Source organism: Molothrus aeneus, chromosome 9 (genome assembly GCF_037042795.1).
Source record: "Molothrus aeneus isolate 106 chromosome 9, BPBGC_Maene_1.0, whole genome shotgun sequence".
In the NCBI taxonomy this organism is placed as follows: Eukaryota; Metazoa; Chordata; class Aves; order Passeriformes; family Icteridae; genus Molothrus; species Molothrus aeneus.
This window is the reverse complement of record NC_089654.1, coordinates 30740722-30759235: the sequence shown is the minus strand read 5'-3', so window position 1 is coordinate 30759235 and position 18514 is coordinate 30740722. Positions and strand designations below refer to the sequence as shown.

At 51.2% G+C, this 18514-nt stretch overlaps 1 protein-coding gene across 2 annotated transcripts in view; it reads right to left on the bottom strand.

The window, feature by feature from the left end:
• Window positions 1-18514, bottom strand: part of TMEM121 (transmembrane protein 121) — a 41407-nt gene that overhangs the window by 11298 nt on the left and 11595 nt on the right. The gene's annotated exons all lie outside the window — the stretch shown is intronic.

The window sequence follows — 18514 nt, the reverse complement described above, 5'->3', positions numbered from 1 at the left end:
GCACGTGGAGTTCAGTGGAGTGCAGGTTCTACTCACTGATTATCCTCACCCTCCTCTCCCTCCTGCAGGCTCCTTGCACTCTTTATCCCTCTTCAGCAGAGCTTTGCCCACTGGTCTTGGGGCATTTCCCTCTCTGCTACCTCGGGAGTCCTCCTGGGCTCGCTGCTCCTCTGCCAAATCATCAGCATTTTCCCTGTACCGCTGCCCTCCAGGGCCAGTGCTCCTGCAAATGCAGGACTTCCCCCTGCTGGGGGAATTTGACCCAACTAAACTCTCTTTTTGTTTTGTTGGTTTGGGGTTTTTGTTTGTTTTTTTTTGTTTTCCAGGCTTCCTCCCCCTTTTTTGGGAGATGCTGTTGGATTTTATGTGTTTCCTCCAGCACGCTCCCAGCTCACCCCAGAGGGAGCTGTCTGCAGCTAAAACCAACACCCTCACTGGTCCTGTCCCTGCCCAGGAAACTGGCTTTCCTCTGAAGGAGCTGTGCCATCCTTGGGCTGGGAACAAAAGGACTTCCTGCCCCGGGCATGGCAGGGCTGAGAGTGCATCTGCAACTCGCAGTTGAACAAATCACCTCACTAAAACCCAGCAGCACACCACCAGCTCTGACCTCTGCTGGATAGAAAGGTCTCTATGTCTTTCTATCCAGGCCCTCCTGGAGAGAAAGCCCTCACTCAAGTGGTCAACAAGTTTCACCTGCACACAAAGACCACAGGATTTTTCCTGTGCCATCACTAGGCAGGAATGCAAACACCAGGAGCAAGCTAGGCCAGGAGTACAAAGCTTGGATCCGATTTCAGTAGCCTGAGGATGTACTTTGGTGTGTGACTCACAACCATGTCCTCAAATAACCTCCCACAGTCAGTGCTGGGGGAAAGGAAACCATGGAGCCAGAGCAGAGTCCTCACACAGATGCTTTCCCCCACTGCCTGCTGGAAATCCTTACAGATGGAGGATGGAAAGCTTCCTGCTCTTGCTCTTCTTGTCCTCACTCCCCTGAGTGCTGGCAGAGAGGTACAAACTTTCCTGAGTGCTGCTCCCAGCACCCCTACCCAATCCACTGGGTGCCTGAGAGCAGGTGGGAGAGGGAATCAGCTAATTAAAATAAAATGAAAACTGGAGTGTGAAGCTATAAATAGGAGAGCACTGGGAGTTTCCTGGTGCTAAAAACATGCTTGTGGGGAAGGAGATGCTGGAAGCTCTGGGGCAGAACTCTGGAGATCTACCAGGGAAGATGAATCTGAGCTCTGCTGGCACCTCCTGCCTGTGTGAGAGGTGCTCAGCCAGGGGTGACTCTGCAGCAAGGGCTGGAAGGATCAGGTCAGGCTGGCAGGCTCTGTACAGACCTGGCAGAGTCACTGCTGGCTCCTCTGGCCTGGGCCAGGCTGGCTCTCAGACTGAAGGCAGCAGGAGAGGGACCTCTCCTCTCCTTCCTCCCCCACACAGTGCAAGGAAAGGCTGTGGGTGAAGTGCCTGGTGCAAGGAAAGCAGGGCAAGCTGCAAAGGGAGAGCTGGGAGGACAAGGAGGTCTGACTCCCAAACTGCAATCCTGGAGAGCTCTGCTCTACTTGATGGTGAAGGCATTGAGGACTTTCTGCACTCAAGTAGCTTTTGGGAGGTGCTGCTCCAGCGCCTGTGCTAGGGTGGCAGGACAGCAAGGGTGGCTGTGGTGTCCTGCTCTCACAAGAACCCTTGTTCCCCTTGAGGCCCCAGGTGAGCAGAGGGCCTGGCTGCTCCAGGAGGGGAGGATTCCACACCACAGAGCTGGGGAGGTGCCTCGGAGGCCAATCAGCTGCTATACAAAGCAAGTGGCAGCTCTGCCCTCCCTGGGAGTGGCATCCAGCTTGTCCCTGCTGCCGGGCTGTGGTGGCACAGAAACAACTGTGCCCCTGTAATTCCCTCTGCCCCCAGCACAGGGTTAGTGAAGGTGGGATGAGCTTGGCAGGCTGCTACTGCTGCCACCGGTCTGGCCTTTGATTAAGAGTGATTGCTCTGCTCCTAATTAACAGGAGGCAGCTGCTGGCTGTTCTGGTGGAATAAGAAGCAGAGCCCAGGGGCTGTGATGAAAGGAGATTGTGTCTGCTGGCTCCCACTGAGCCTGGCACGGCCATCCTCTGCCCAGCCACACACCTGGGCTGTGGGACATGTCCCTGGGAGGGACTCAGCACTGCCAGGGCTCAGCCTCTGCAGGAGCAGCAGATATGGGCAGCCAGATGATCCCTGGGGTGATTTTGCTGCTCTCTGTCCTCCCAGGCCACCCCGAGGTGATGCCTGCCTGGTTCCCATGGGGTTTATTTCCCTGTCTGCCCCTCAGAGACCCTTCTGAGGCAGAGCCTCTCCTGTGACAGCAGCTCTCGTGCTCTGGTGACATGTGGCATCCTGCTGCTCCCCCAGGTCTAAGGCAGCCATCTGCCCTGGGAGCAGCCATGCTGCTGCTCAGCCTGTCACACTGACAGCTGAGCCAGCTCCCCAGGAGATGAGAAGGCATCTCAGCTTCTTCTGCTCCCCAGGGCAGTGACTCTTGAGCAGAAGCAGGGTGTATCCCAGTAAAAGCTCCACCATTAACATCATGCCATTTTTCTGAGTGGAAAGCTCACCTCAAACCTTTGTAATGCAGGGACAGCACACGAGACAGAAGTGATGGGTAGCTTGTGAAATCAAAGGACCTTTGCCTTGCCATACAGCTGCTGAATTTATTTTGGCAAGACTGGCCCACTGTTAATTATTGATGTGAGCAGCTCAATGCTGGTTGTCAGGAAGCCTTAGCAGCTTGAGAACTCCTGGTGGTGCGCCCCCAGCAGACAGCTGGGAACCTGTCTGAAATCCCAGCTGGAGCTGCTGGTGCCACAGGCTGGAGATGGGCCTCAGGGTGCTCTGCTCTGCACTTGTTCTCCATCGTGAAGTCCATGCCAGTGCCAGCTCCTTCTGGAACAGGCTCTCTGGCACTAAGCTCCAGTTCACCCTCCTCATCCTGCCTGTGCCTCAGCCTCTGGGATGGGGCAGTGCTGGCATCTGCTGCTCTGGCATCACCTGGGAGATGACACTGCACCCATCTGACACAGTGCAAGAAAAATAATGGCAGCCCTGAGGTCACTGGGAAGACACTTCTCTTCCCCTGGTTTCTAGCCTTCTCTCTCCAGCCATCTAATAAATCTAATAAAATCTGTCTTGTTGATGTCTAATTCAATTCCAGCAGCCAGAGACCAGGCCCCTTATATCACTCACAAACCTAACCAGCTCCCTCCTTGGCATATGAGCCAGGCCAGGGGGCTGCTGCAGGCCACTCCAGAGGAGAGCAATCACCTGGGCTCAGGACTCACTCTCCCAATTAATTATATGTTTAGAGGTTTTCCTTGGGTCACACCTAATTGAACTTTTAGCTGCTTGAACACTGTGGTCAGAGGCAGCTGGGCTGAAGTCTGGGAACTAAATGAGCTGCCTTGAGTGTCACCTGAAAGGAAAGCCACCACAGCACCTCCTGCCTATCCCTGGGAGCCAGGCAGGAGCGGTGCTGGGAGCTGCCACAGCCCCTTGCACATGTGCCAGCCAGCATGCAGCAGGAAGGGGCTGGGGGGCTGAGACGAGCATGGCCTGGGGGATTTGAAGTAATAACTTGTGTATTCCAGTATTCCCTCTCCTTGACATCCATCCCCAGCCAGGTGGGGAGGATTCCACCAGAGCAGCTCAGAGCAGCAGCAAGTGCCCCTGCAGGGGTCTGAGCTGTGGGTCAGACAGCAGCCCAGAGGTGAGTGCTGCTTTTGGGACTAAGGCTTTTGTTTGCACAAACTTGGCTGGTCAGGCTTTCCTTGCTAATGAAATTCTTTCCCTCCTTTAAACAAACCAGGAGCAGGGGCCATGCCCGAGGTGTGGGAAGCTCCCAGATTCCTCCTTGCCAGGTCCTGGGTGAGGAGGAGCTCAGATGGGAGATGGGAGATGGGAGATGGGAGATGGGAGATGGGCTCCCCACCTGACAGCACAGGCAGGTCCTGCCCCCCAGGAGGATGTGACAGGAGGATGTGGCAGGAGGATGGGACAGGAGGATGTGACACTTGGCTGTGCTGGAGCTTTCTGCCAAACAGATCAAATATTTACAGCTGCTCTCTCCAGCTTCAAGTTTCAAGCCACAGTGACTGATTTGTTACAAATTTACATGCATGCTTAAAGACATCTTTATGTTCCTGCTAAATATAAAAGGTATATTTCTCCATGTAGCATTTTGCCAGTCAGAATCAGCCACCCCATCTAGTATGTGACTGCGTTTGTGCCCAGCTTCAGTGCTCATTTTCCTCTTGGTAATGATTATCATTATATGAAGAAAAATGGGTCATTTACAGCGGTTTCTCCCCAAATAAAAGGCTGTGGGATACAGGATATCATTAAAATTCTAAACCTGACTTCCAACCTCAAAAGCAGGCTCTTGCTATTCGGGTCTCTCTGTGGAGGGAGGGAGGGAGGAGGGGAGGTGGGGAGAGGGCACATGATGGATGTGCTTTGGCCATGGAATCTCTGGCACGATGAATGTGCTTTGGCCATGGAATCTCTGGCTGACATGTGCACTGGCACCGAGGCCCTGGGGCTGAGGTTATCTCTGCTACTCACACACAGGCTCACAGGCTGCCTCCCAGTCTCTCCAAGCTTTCTCCTGGCCAGCACAGCCCCTGTGCATGGGGCAGTGCAGCCAGAGCAGAAGTTAATTCCTGCCATAAAAAGAGCAATTTAGCTCCTGCCAGAAGGACGTGGCTGGGTGAGGTCCCCTGCACAAGGGGAGGCTGGCAAGCTCAAAGCTGGTGCTTGGACAAGGGAGAAAGCAGGATGAAGTGCTCAGACACAGCAGCCCTTGCCCTGCTCTCACCCACTGCTGGGCTGGAACAGCCCCTGTGCCAGTGTCACTGCTGTCCCACGGGGTCCCCTGTGGGGACCTGCCACCAGCCCTCCAACACCTCTGTCCCCGCAGCTGCAGCTGCCTGGGGGTGGAGGAGATGCTGACCCAAGGGCTCTGCCCATCTCCTCAGCCCCAGATCCAGGCTCCCAGCACCAGGGTCCCCACCAGGCTTTGGGCTGACTCCTTCCCTCCTCATTCCTGATGACAGGAAAATGTGCCCTACCCCCATGCAGTGCTGGCTCTGTATGTGGGAGCAGATCTCCCACCTCCTGGCCTTCTCCATCCCTGCTCCCCAGCATGCTGCTGCCCCACAGGCTCATTTCCATCTCCTGGCATCCCCAGAAGGGGCTTCACGGGGAATGTTTTGCTTGGAAAGGCTATGCAACTCTTGTGCAAGCCTGAAATTGCTGTGTACAGAGCTGTAAGGCAAAGCTAATCCATTTTGCAGCTTAGCCAGCTGCTAAAAGATGCTGTTTGAGAGTGAGGAGCTGCTGTTTTCCTCCCCTCCATGAAATGGAAGGGACAAGGGATATTCACAGGATAAGAGATGGAGACTGACCCAAAATGGCTAATTTAGAAGCATCTTTTGAAAAATGAGACTTGCCCTGAATTGTTAATTTTTGAAGTCATTCCTTTCTAAACATGCTCAGAATGGACTAATTTTTCATTCTTTTTTCCAGCATTTGAAATCAAAATGTGCATGGGAAGCTCTCCTGCTGCTGATCCCAGCCAAGCAGTCAGGCCATGACACCTGGGAACAGCCCCAGCAGCCCATGCCAGTGAGGGCATCCCCAGCTCCAGGTGACAGCCATGGGGCTGTGAGTGCATCACAGGTGGGGTTTGGGGTATCCCCAGGGCAGCACAGAGAGCATCTCTCCTCCCTGGCACTGCTTAGGGGTGTCAGAATAACAAGTTAGTTTTGGTCTGGCAGACAAGCTGAAAATCCAATATAAATTATTTCTGTTTGGCAGTCATTTAAATTATTTGCACTTGGGGTTTTGAGCAAAATAAAACAACTACATAGAGTGGCTAGGAGTAATCCTGGGATGCTTTGTTCAGCCTCAGAAATATTTCCTTTCTCTCTGGGGTGATTTTTACCTTCCTCCTTCCCTCCCCTCTGCTGATAACTTTAGATTGCATTTGAAGTAGCAGATGGCTTGGACTTTTCAGGAACAATGAATGTGGTTTGCTAGAAAACACAGATCGGGGAAGAGGATTCACACCTCACTCCCAATTGATGCCAAACAAAGTGAAGAACAATAAAATCCCTTTCTATCCACCAATGGCCACAGAGTCATCACACATATTCTCCCTCACTGGGAGGGAATCTCTTGCCTGGGAAAGGGGGATGAAGTGTGGAGTGGAGCAGACATTTCCCAGTTTTCCAGAGAGAACATGTGTGGTATTTTCAGTGTCTCCAGATGAGGGAAGGAAATGATGAATCTGACTCCATGTTCTCAGAAGGCTAATTTATTATTTTATGATATTATATTATATTATATTAAAGAATACTATACTAAAACTATACTAAAGAAAACAGAAAGGATACAGACAGAAGGCTAAACAAGATAATAATGAAAAACCCATGACTCTCCAGAGTCCTGACACAGCCTGACCATGATTGGTCATTGAGTTAAAACAATTTACATGAAACCAATCAAACATGCACCTGTTGGTAAACAACGTCCAAACCACATTCCAAAGCAGCAAAACACAGGAGAAGCAAATCAGATAATTATTGTTTTCCTTTTTCTCTGAGGCTTCGCAGCTTCCCAGGAGAAGAATCCTGGGCAAAGAGGATTTTTCAGAAACTATGATGGTGGCAAACATGAAATGTGAGAAATGGCAGGTGTTTCTCACTGAATTTTCAACTGCATGAGGCACAGGAAAGCTGATGTTTGCAGAGCATCCCTCCTGTACCAAACAGGCAGTGCTGAATCCCAGCTAAGGAAGTGGTGAAATTTGGGGAGGCTGGGGGGACAGGGGGAGACTGGTGGGGACTGGGGGCAGCCAGGGTCACTGCTGGGCTGGTAAAAACCTCACCTGGCTGCAGAGGCACAGTGAGAGCAGCTGCCATCAGCTGCTATTTAAATTTGCATTCTGAAACTGCTTCTGGAAGCCCTCCCCAAGCACCATGCCAACATCTTACACTGATTTTTGCACCATCATTTTCCTCTCCCACCCCTGCTCAGCCCCAGCCTTTCCCACCCTCTGGCTGGGATCCCTCCCATGGCATCCCCATGGCCTCATGAGGCAGCAACCATTTCTCCTCAGGATTCCTGGAGGCCCAGCTCCCCCTGGAAGCAGGTGAGACCCGGGGGATCCTCCACCACCACTCCTCCAGGGGGGCTCTGCTGTGTCCCTGTGCATTACAGCTCTTCCCTGTATTTACAGATTTGTCTCAGGGAAGGATGGCCCCGCTCTGGGTGCTTAATTGCTCTGTAATTAGGTAGCCAATTGTGCCACAGTGCCACATCATGCCTGCTCCTTGTAGCCACCAGCAGGCTCAGCTCCTCCCTGCAGGGGCATCCCCACATCCTCTGCGAGCCCAGAGGGGCTGGGAATAGGCACAAAGGCCAAATAAGGGACAGAAAAATCAGGAATTTCTGTGGTCTGTGGGGTGCAGCAGGAATTGTGCAGCTGAGAGGGGAATCCTCCAGCCCCTGGTCCTGCCCCAGTGCCTGGCTGGCCCCTCTGGGCTGGCTGGGGCAGGGTGCAGGCACTGGCCAAGGACTGAGCTCACCACAAACCCATTGCCAGGTGTTCCCACCTTGGAAACAGAGCTGAGGGCTGTGCAGCTGGAACAGCTCTGCAGCATGAACATGCTCTTCCAGAGCAAGCACCAGCAGCTCTCTGCTCTCTCCGGACTTGGAGCATCTCTAGCCCCCCAAGGACTGATTCCAATGTGATTTCTGTTATTTCAGCTTTGCTTAACCAAGTGGATGGAGAATGCAAGCTGGGTGGTTTGCTCCTGGGTTGTTTGAGGGTGCCCCAGTCTGGGGGTGACAGTGTTCCTGTTGTGGGGCTCCTCAGCATGGCTGGGGCCTGGATGCTCTGCAGGGGAAGCCCTGCCAGGGGAAGCTCTGCTTTTGGGATGGAGCTGCCCCACTCCCCAGCTAAGCAAAGCCCACCACCAGGGCACTGCTGTAGGGGTGCTGGGACTCTGCTTTCACCTTGTGCTGTGTCCTCCAGAGCCCCCTGAATCCCTTCTTTCCAAACACCTCTTGCTGGCCCCATTGTGTGTCACAGGTATCCCCCTGCTCCTGTGGGATGGGCTGGAGCTGGAGGCTGTGCCCCTTATCTGTGGGGCCAGCTGGGGGTTTCTGACCACATCACCAAACCCTGATGTCCTGCCAGAGGCACAGTGATGTCCTGCCAGGTGAGCTGGCCCAGGCAGGACATACTTTCCACCTCTGGGACTGGTTTGCCCACAAGAAGTGAGGGCAGCTCCAGCTTGCAGTGTGAGCTGGGGGGGTACAACCCCTCTCCAGTGCTCAGCCCTGCCTTGTGGCTGGGGCAGGGGATCCTCTGAGCCTCCAAAGCTCCCTGGTCCTGGGGGAATGAGGAGCACACTGGTTTGAGTGTTCCTACAAGAATACTGAGACACCTATGGCTCTTTGGGCACATCTTTGTATTCTCTTCCCACAGAAAGCTGATTTCTTTGTGTTCCACTCCAAAACAGCTCAAGTACACTTGTAGGAGAGACCACAGAGAGATGGCTTTTCTCTCCTCTGAGGTGGAACACAAGTGAAATTCTGCATGATATTTGTGTGAGCTGTGCCCTGCAGGACACTCTGTAAGCCTCGGGGCCTGGGCTATGGCAGGATGGGGAGAGCACAGCCAGATTCAGCCTTGCACTAATTTGATCTCAGCTCAGCTTCAAACTGATTAGGACACACACAGTGCAATGCTGAATTACTCCAGTTTATGCTTAAATAGTAACTATATACAGCTTTTTTGAATGAATTACACGTGTGTAAACACACCCCTTCTGTAAATCTAAACAAGGGCTTGAAACACAGCTAACCATTCCTCACCACACAAATCTGCCACTTGAGATTGCTGCTAGTGCTGGGATTCCCCTCCTGTGCTGAGCAGCAAGCCAGCCCTGTGGCTCCTACACAGCTTGGCCTTCAGCAGCCAGCTGAGCACCATCAGCAGGGGGACAATGCAGAGAAGCAGGAGGGAGAGAGGGAACCTTGTACAAGAAACACAGGGCACATCTGTCCCTCCCTGCCGGCTGACAGACCTGCCACACCAACCCCCAGCTCCTGGGAATAAGCCATCAGTTATCCCTGTGTCCTGCTGGACAGCATCTGCTGCAGGCAGGGTTAGGGACAGCCTGTAGGAAGGGATCCTGGATGCTGACACATCACCATCATATTTTCTGAAAAATCCCTTTGCCAGGATTTCTCTCCTGGGAAGCTGAGAAGCCTCAGAGAAAAATGAAAACAATAATTATCTGATTGCTTCTCCTGTGTTTTGCTGGTTTGGAACGTGGTTGGAGATTGTTTATTCAACGCGTGAATTGTTTTTACTTAATGACCAATCACAGTCCAGCTGTGTCAGGACTCTGGAGAGTCACAGGTTTTTGATTAGTGTCTTGTTAAGCCTTCTGTAAGTATTCTTTCTGTATTCTTTAGTATAGTTTTAGTATAGCATTCTTTAATATAATATCACGAAATAATAAATCAGCCTTCTAAGAACATGGAGTCAGATTCATTCCTTCCTCCTCCGTCCGGGGACCCCAAAAATACTCCAGTGAGATCCCAGCACAGGTGTCATTTCTTGAGTCAGCACGTGCAGAGCTGACACCTGCAGCTTCTCTTTGGTGATGGTGAGCTCCAGAGACAGGGAGGCTCCTCAGTGCCAAGCCGTGCACGTTTCTGTGGGCTGGAGATAACCCCCAGCAGCAGTGAGTGTTTTGGGATCCTGCAGCAAGGAACTGCATTACTCATTTTGGGCAGTCCCTGGAAAAGTCTCCATTTTTGGTACAAACACTACGGATCAGGAACATGGAAATGATTCATGAAGTCTAAACTGAGCAAGGCCAATCCACCTTCCCTTCTTCTACTGCACTGAAAGTAATAGAAAGCAGATTTTTGTTTTTTCATTATCAAGCTGGAAAAAAAACCCAAAAATGAACCAATCAGCTCTGGGCTCTGAACCTGACTCTTACACCGCATCCCCAATTTACCCAGAAACCAGCTCATTGCCTGAGAGCACCCAGCAGCCAACCGGGTTTTGCTGGCAGCTGCTGCCTTTCTCTCTCTCTATCCCTGCATACTAATATGAAGTAAAATGGGATGGTAATTTAATCCTATGCCACTAGAAGCAAAGCATCACACAAGCCTGCTCATCCTCTCCTCTAAGTTTAGCCCAACAGTGTATTAAAAAGCTGCTACTGGATTCTCGCCAGCCCCTACTTAGCTAAACTACCTGACTCTGCAGAAAAGCAGAAAATTCTCCATTCTGTGTTATTTCTGATCCTTGGGAGAATGACCCACATCTATCAGAGAACTTGACCCCCCATGGGGCCTGCAGGAAGCCAGTGTAATCTGGAGAAATGTGTGGAGTGACAAAGGCTTTCCTGTGACATTGGGCATGTTTCCTGCTGCCTGGAGCTGGGCTGCTGGAATCTCAGCTTGGAGCTCCTTCCATCCCTTTGCTGCAAGCCCATAACACAGTAATGAATAAATCTGTCCCTGCTCACTTATAAATAGTTTATAAAAGGTTCATAAATAATTTCTAGATGTTTTAATGAATAGTTAATCAATTGTTGCCGAGCCCAACAGGTCAGCAGATTGCTTAAATCCATCAATTACCATGGCTGCTGATGAGCATCAGTAGGACACCACCGACCTCTGTGATGGACTTGTAGTGGCTATAAAGGGTTAATAAGTAATTAATAAATTATGTGACTGCTCTTTTAATTAAGAGCTGTAGAAGGCCATTGAAAAATACATTCCTGGAAGAACCACAGGCAATACAGCAAGCAAACATCTGGACCTGGTTTTGTAACCCTGCCTCTGAGGAGCAAAGCTTGGCAGCAAGGTGCCAGCCTGGCCCAGCAGGCAGCCTGGCTGCCTGAGGAGCAGCAAATTTCCCTCTCTCAAGCAGATTCCAGAGAAGCAGGGTCTGTTCCCAGTGCTCTCTTGGAGCCTGGAGCCTGCAGCAGGCAGCTCAGCCTCCCCATCCCCACCTGCTGCAGGAGCATCCTCCGTGCTCTGGCTGCCACGGGTAAGGTACCAGAAAGGCAGGGGACATGGATGCATGGAAAACAAGACAATTCCTGATTCACAGGGCTCTGGCCTTGCTCTTCCCTGCTGGGGGGTTTGGGGTGAGCAGCCCTCTCTCCCCAAGGGTGGGTGGCACAAGAAATGCCACACCAAGGAGTTGTGCTCTGGCAATAACACACTTGGTGTTTGGCCTCCTTAGCAGAGGCTCTTTATTATCATTAAGCACTGAATGTTTCTGGATGATAAAAGCAATTAAGTGTAAAAAAAGGTAATGATCCATCCCATATTGCATCCAAAAGATATGAAAATCCCTCATAAAATTATCACCCTACTACAGAATGGGACCTAAATATCTTTATAATGTAAGACAGAGAATTTTGCTTACAGTCAGAACATTTATAAGGCATTCAATTAGCCACCAGAGGGTTTCTTAGTATTACCCAATTCTCCATGAGCACAGAGGCAATTACAGGAGATTCTAACTTTTTAAATTAAAGACAAAAGGCAGGAGAATTTGGATAAAACCTGTTCCCAGGCTCACCCTGGAACATACATGCAGAGGAAATTTCATGCAGTTCAGGCTTAATTTACTGCACAATTTAGCTCAGAGCAAAGCAAGACTCTTCCCACTCCTTTGCTGGAAGATCCTTCTGCATGGGAAGGGGACCAGTACACGATGTACTGCGCTGTGATCTGGTCCTGGGGAGGCTAGGGCAGGGTGCCATCCCACATCCCACCTCCTTTGCAATGTCCCCAAGCCCTTGGGCAGGGATCCCGACCCCAGCTGCTCTGGGGGATCCATCGTGGGGACTCCTGTCCCCCTGTTCCTCTGGGGGGGCCTCTGGGTGCTGGCAGTGCGTGTCTGTGCCTTCAGCCTGTGCTGGCCCAGGGCCACTCAGCCCCTGCACACTCCTCCATGCATCACTGTGCCATCCTGCCATGCCCAGGGACCAATTTAGGCTGGAAATAAGGTGTGTGTCTGTAACGGGCAGTTAATGGTGAGGGTAATCAATCACAGCAGCAGATTAGCGAGGGACATGATGGATTTCCTGATTCTGACACCTTTAAATCACAATCAGTTTCTCCTTCCAGAACTGCTGGGGCTGAGCCAGAAGGGATGGGCTCAGTGATGCATCACCCAGTCAAACCTCCCCACAAACTGGTGCCGTGGTGGGAGCCCCCATCCACACCCACCTGCCATGGGGTACCAGGGCTCTCCTGCCCTGGGAGAGGGCAGCAGCAGGAGGAGAAACTCTCCCTGCACGGGGGGCTTGGATCGCTTCCTCCTGATTTATATTTTGAGAACATTTCAGTGGATCAAGGTGTCAGATCTGTAGTGCTGCCAGCAAACACTATTTTTTTTTAATAAGGAGAGAGCAGCAGGTCATTTCATCTGCTGTACCTGCTCTGCTGCTCCGCTGGGGAGGTAGGGCTGCACCTTCCCAGCACCAGCACCTCTCTTCTCCTTTCAGGGTGGCTGTGACTCCCTTTCCCCCTCACCAGGAAGGCAGCAGCGTCCCAGCCCAGCTCCTCCCCTGCAGTTTGTGAGGATCCACACCCCCCTACACATTCCTGAGGGGTTTTGCTTCTCCAGAGCTGCTCCTCACCACCACGGCCCCACAAAAGCACCATTGGCTGCTCCCAAGCGTGTGCTCCCCACGACAGGCATGCCATGAGCGGCTTCACCATCAAAGCAGAAGTCTACAAAGGGATGCAAAGCCGTGCCTTTCACTTTGCTTTTGGCTCCCCAGCTGCCAGCCTGGCTTGGCTCACAGGCAGAGCCTGTCTCCAGCCACCAGTGCCAGACACTCCTCGCTGGCTGCCGGTGCAAGCCAAAATCCTCCCGCGGCCGCGCTCCTGCCTGTGCCTTCCCAGGAGAAGGGATCACAGGGCTCCTGCTGCAGCCCTGGGGGCCACCAGCCCCACAGCCACATCCCTGAGGAGTTGGGCAGGCAGAAGCACCATGGGGAGCAGCTGTGTGAGCCCCAGCACGGCTGTGGTTGTGGGGTGCCCTCAGGCTGGCACAGAGCACTGGGAATCACTCCATGGTGGGGAAGGAAGGAGACAGGCTCCTCCTGACACGGCCCTCCTGCTGTACATCCAAACTCTTCTGAGAAACCAGCCCTGCTGGAGCAGCCTGGGATCTTCCTAGGATAAAGTGTGCAGGGGAAGGAAGCAGCACAGAAAGGTGAAGTGAAAGTTAATATAGCTGCATAAACCAGCTCTGACACCGCACGGGGAGGATGCAGGAAAGCATAATGCCAGAAAGGACTTCTGGGTTTTTTTCTGAAAAGCAAAGCTCACCACTCCTTTTTCCAAAGCACTCGGAAAACCTGAGCATATCATGACTCCCTCAGGGCATTCCCTCACAACCTCTGGCATTCTCTCCATAGGTACCAGACAAAGAGCATGCACACTGATGAATCCCATGCTGAAGAGCATTTTGATGCTGCTCTTTTGCCAGCACTGAGATCACTACAGTGGGGCCAGCTGTGGGAGGCAGGGCCGCAGGCAGCATCCCCTGCCAACATCCCCAGGGCCTGACACCCATCAGCATTTCATTCTACCCTGTTGATCCCAGTCAGCATTACAGCCATGCTTTGGCACTTCTTAGCTGCTGCTGCTCAAAGAAATCACTCTGTGCATAACATGGGTGCCCGTGCTGCCTTCCCCATGCCCAGGCAAGGGAGAAAAGAGCTGTGAGTGTGCAGAGATTCCTCACTGAGACAGCAAGTTCTGCCTCTTGGGGTTCTCACATTCAGAAAAAAAATAGGGAGGGGGAAAGAGCGTGTTTACAAATCTATATATTCATACCTATATGTATGTCATTATGCTAAGTCATGGTGAGACAAAGTGGACTGGCTACAGTCTTGACGTGCTAAAATTAGGTTTTATGTAAAATAAGTATTTGCTTCATGTAGGGCGTGTTGGTATTAAGATTTATTTTCATCCTGACTTATATTACTGCTTGGTATGATTGGGCAAAGCCCAGGGCACATGCATATCATTTCCATTCACAACATCTACATGGATTCATGACCCAGCGAGCTGAATTGCCTTGCAATCTTTTCTCCACTGCAGAAAGCTTAATAACCATATCAGTCTTAGAGCAAAAAGAGACCCCATGTATTTGCTCTGCAAGAAGAGCTCTTGAATGGAGTTGTAGGAGGCAGGGAAAGCATCACACCAACTCCCTCACTCCCACTGCCCATGTGGACTCATTTCCCAAGCAGGTGTCTGTGGGACTAACAGTGGATGCCAGGACAGTAAATGTTAGTGGAGTGCTTGCATAAACCCCAGGACAGCCCCAGGAAAAAAAAAAAATCCAGTGAGTTTGTTTACTGCAACTGTTTAACCAAATGGCTTTGGCAAAGGCAGTTTGCTGTTGTGAAGAAAGCATGAATTGAATGCTTACAGACATAGGCATGAGGGCCCTGTGCTCCCACAGCCATAGAAATAGCTGCCATCAACAGGCAAATAATGTTAAATAATGACTTTTATGGCCCCTGGGACTTTCCTGAGGAGCCTCCCCTCACTGTGGGGGAGCAGTTAGAGCCCAGGGGTGGCGGGGACACAGCGTTGATCTCATGGGAACAAAAGGTCCATCGCTAACAGCAGCCAGGGAACTGAGGCTGCCCTGGGGAGCAAGGAGAGGAGACGAGAACAGGGTGGGAAGAAGCACCTGCTTATCTGCACAGGAGGGGAAAACAGGCACAGTTGGGTTTCTGCTGCAGAGGAGCAGGGGTGACAGGAAAGGCACAGTGTGCACCAGGTCCCTTTCAGAGACCTCTGCTCATCCTCAGAGAAAAAAAACCCATCTGCAGATGGGAGAGTCACAGTTAGCTCAGTAGAAGGATGGTGTAGGTTTATAGAAAGCCTTTCTCAGGTGGGCAGAGAGATTCACAAAGGACTGGCTAAGCCCTGGATTCCTCAGGTCAGGGCTGAGCTGTGACAGCCTGATGCAAGTGAGAAGATGAAGGTGTACTCACTGAGAGAGCCTGGCCAGGTTTTTGCAGGAACTGGGGTCCTCCAGCTGAGAGACCAGGTAGTTTTGTCATAAAAGGACACACTGAGGGTTTGTTATTTATCCCCCTGAGAGTCATTTTGGAGCACTGCTGCTGGAGACAGCAATGCTGCTGGGACAGTGAAGAATTTGCAAGAGGCTTCTTTCCAGGTGGAAACTGAGGTGCAGATGCTCAAACCAGCTCTACTTGGATGTGGCTGAAGAAGGCTTTTTATGTGCCAGTTACAGAACTGACATGAGGACATGCTGCTTTTGTTTGCTTTTTAAGAAGAAAGAATGTTATCAAAAAAAGCCAGCTGTAGAAAGTAAGCTTCTATTGGATACTTGTGGAGCAATCACCAGTGGCTTCAGTATAATTCAACAGAAAGGTATGAAAAACATGCTGGTACGTGAGGGCTTCATCCTGAAGAGGAGAAAAGGGATGAAGGGATCTCCAGCCTCTGCCATGTGAGTACTTTTCTCCCCTTTGGCTTGTTGCGCACTTTTCCAAGGAGATGCCAGGATGCAGCGCCCAGGGCACTGGAGCTGTGGGCTCTACAACCCCAGCAGCCTTAGCCCACAGAGCTGCTTTCACCTGCCATGGCTCCTTGCCCTCCTGCTGCTGTCCTGGGGCTGGAGGCTCCCTGCAGGACACTGCAGCCTTGCTCCCAGCTGCACTGGGACACATCAGCACCGCTTCATTCCATACACGTGGCTGTTTAAAAATATCCCTGGCATTCCCTCACAAGTGTCAGCATCAACCTTCACAGCTGCCATGGCGATGAGCACCACAGAGAAGCCTATAAATAACATCAATGTGCCACACACTGGCCCTTTTATGAGCCCCACTCTTTTTGATTTACTTATATGCAAGATATTTTACAGGACAACCCAATTAAGCGTGACAGACGGCTGACAATGAATTCGCAGTGATGACTCGCAAACACTTGATTTTAAACCAAATAAAAGGATGCAGGAGACCAGTGGAAGCTACTGGTGTGATTTTGTATTACCCTACAACCTCTACAGCAGCAGCCACTGGAGAATACCCCAGAGGAGGAGATGGGCAGAGCTCACCAGGCTGCACCAGGCTGGAAGTTCAGGAGGGTTCTTTAACTCAGGACAAGGGTCCCACTGAATTTCTAGGATGCTACAAGAACCCTGCAGCCTGGCTGCTCCCAGTTTGGTCTACAGCTCGACCTGAGCAGGTCACTGTGCTGCCAATGGAATGCAAAATGTGCTGGGCTCCCCTTGTGCGGGACAGCAGCCATGAATTTTGTGTGAGACCACATGGAACTGAAAGCTCAGGAGTGCTTTGGTGGCATCAGCACACACTGTGCACCAAACTCAGGCATTTCTCCTGCAGCCAGGCTGCTCATCCAGGCTTCCACCACTTCTTCAACATGGGCACTCCTCACCCAGCCACCACCAAAAGCAATGCTTCACTTGGCTGTTTCATCTGACACTCTGCCATCCCAGCAGTAATTTCTATATTCCAGATCAGCAACACAGATATAAAACAGAAGAGCCAGGGCTTGCATGGCACATCTCTCTCAGCCCCTGACAAGTCACAGCTATCCTGGGAAAGCCTCTTTCGCTCTCCAGACCCGCTTCCATTTTCTGGCCCAAACAAATAAACAGCCCTCATCCCAGAGCTACTGCAGCCCAACAATTTCCAGCTTGATGGCATCTTTCCTATGTACGCCACTGTACCTCTGGGTCAGGGGAGAGTGTTCCCACAGATACAGGTGGAAAAAAGCAGTTATTCACTGTAGAAATTACTGAAGTTGCTTTCTGTGTTGCTCTCTGGGCAAGGCAGTGCCTGGATCCTGCCTGAGCTCTCTGTGAGGCAGGGGCAACAAAGCCCCCACGGCACATGGGGAAAATGGAGCACAGGCTCCTCACTTACAAACAAACACAGCAGCATTTTTTCAGCTCTTTTTGGCTGCAGCCCAGAACTGTGTTCAGGCCCAAATATCCATTTTTAGATTTTTGATGTTGAATGATTTAACAATATCGAGGAAGGCAGGAGCCTCATGAAATCCCATTCAGCCACTTGAAAACCCAATTTCTCCACAATTTTTCAAACAGAGAAAGTTTTGATCAGCTGTGGTTTGATGTTGAGTTGACACCTGAATCCAGGTGGTTGCGAGGTTAATGAAGAGCAATGAGTCCCCACAGTCACCTAAACTACCCACGCTCTGTGATTACTTGGCTTCAGGTTTATAAATTCCCCCCAAATCCACATTAAGGCTGTCAGTTCTCCCCTCCCATTCAGCATTTTCTCCCTTTATGTCTGCAGCATTTTTCTCCACTCTTTATTCCCTTCTCCCTGCGTAGTTTTATTTGCCTTTGCCAAGGAAATGGAGTGTAGTGCAACTTTGCAAAGTTCTTTTGCAACTATAAATTTCCTATACTCCCCCTGCTAGACTTGGGCGTGAAGAAGGAGTTCAAAGCAATGCTAATCTCATGAAACTCCTGTGAATTTGACACAGGATCTGTGTAGGACTGCAAGGATTCATTGCCAAAGCCTGCTTATCAAGAGGACAGAATTAATTGTGAGGTTATGAGCCCCACCATGACCTCCACCCTGAGTGAGGGAGGCACAAGCATTGCCCAAGGCCTGGGGGAACACAGTTCTACCTGAGGGGAAAAACTGTGCTGGTTATTAGTTTGGATGAGTTGTGTAGCTGCAGAAAATGTGGGAAGATCAGAAAAGCCAAGAAATCAAAGGAGGAAGCAAAGACAACACAAGATTGATTTGTCAGGGAAATAAGAAGTGAACAAACCAGTGATTATATTGCTGTACCTTGCAGAGGGATGGGGAGGAGTGGAAGGAAGGGGCTCCCATTCCCAGGGAGCCCAGGGTGGTTTGCACACTGAAAACCAGCAGTCATGCTCCCTGAAATTTAAGATAAATAAGGGGAACTCACACAAGAGTACACAAGAAGCTGGGTATTTTGCAAACTGATTAAAAGAAAGCTTTAAAACAGGAGTTCGTAGCTCCACAGGTAAATTAATTATGTGGAAGCTTCCCAGGAAAAGGATGTGTAGCAGCAGCATAAACTTCAGTGGCACCCCTGGTAGCAGGAGACTGAGGGCAAGGGGAGGTGCTGCTCACAGAGCCACCATGCAGCAGGTTCTCCTGGAAAAAAACAGGGAAGCTGTTGCCAGCCAGGACCTTGCTCACAGAGGCAAACTTCAGCAGGAGCTTAAAACCCAGCTCTAGAAGAGAATCACAAGGTTACAATCCACAGCAGGGAGCACTTGCTCAGACACAGAACTTGACCAGCCTCAGCGCGAGGTGCTGCTGACATGTCTACAGGAATTTCCTTTGCTTTTTAAATGCAGGCATACACGACCACAAGGGTCAGCCCAGGCTGTCCTACCTTT